Below are 1,005 nucleotides of genomic sequence, written 5' to 3'. Positions count from 1 at the left end.
TTTCAAAGTGTGACTGTTTTTATATTTAAGAGTAAACAGGATTTTGGATCTTTTGTGAGACAGACCATTTTGTTTTTACCAACTTTGATTGTAATCAGAATGAGCAGACAACTTATATGGTTTCTTTTTAGATTTAACATTCAAGTCATGGTTGTGATTTTTACTGTTTTATGCCTTCTTCCTTGGTTTGGTCTTTGTTTATTTTTGGATTTTTGTTTGTTGGTGGTCCAAAAAATAAAAATTCCTGAGGCAGGATCTTTTCCTTTGCCAAAGTCTGGTGTAAAATTGATGATGAATGAAACAATAGGGCATACAACATATCATGTCACTCTTACATGGAAAATGTTGCTAGTTTCATTTGATCCTTTTCCTGTGAAAGTTTATTAGAATCTTTTCAAGCATATCTGAAATTGAAAACTAGAACAACAACTTCAGCATGTAGAGTGAATGTATAGACTTGTTCAACACTCCTATAAAGGGATCGGATAAGATCCAGCTTGTAAAACAAGGTAACAGTTAAAATTATTCCATAGCAAATGTACTGAGCCAGCTCTCCACGCCAACCTGTAAATATTTCCATCCACACGCACTTTCCAAAGGATAGTCTTCCAGTTGTAATTAAACTCCAAGCTGTTGCATATTTTGTGGCTTCAGTAATTTTGCCTATACACAATTAACATTTTGAAAATAATATCCTTAATTTATTATAACTGTAATAAATTTTTCTTATGGAAATGTACTTTCACATTAGTAGGCTGTATTCCAAATTTAAAGACCCCCACATTAATGAAGTGGTAAGTATGCTGAATTCTTCCATAGATAAACCCATAGGGGAGAGCTTCAAACGCAATGGTTGTAGTAAGGAAAACTAATAAATTCATCAAAACCAAAGATTGGCATTATGATCTCAACCTCAAAACAGCAAAAGCTTAAACATTTGGTTTTAACAAAAGGAAACACTTTGGCTTCCTAAGTTTCTTGTGACAGCTAACATATTTTTTTTTT

This window comes from Propithecus coquereli, unplaced genomic scaffold, assembly GCF_000956105.1.
Source record: "Propithecus coquereli isolate 6110/MARCELLA unplaced genomic scaffold, Pcoq_1.0 Scaffold61, whole genome shotgun sequence".
Lineage (NCBI taxonomy): Eukaryota > Metazoa > Chordata > Mammalia > Primates > Indriidae > Propithecus > Propithecus coquereli.
This window is presented reverse-complemented; position numbering follows the sequence as displayed.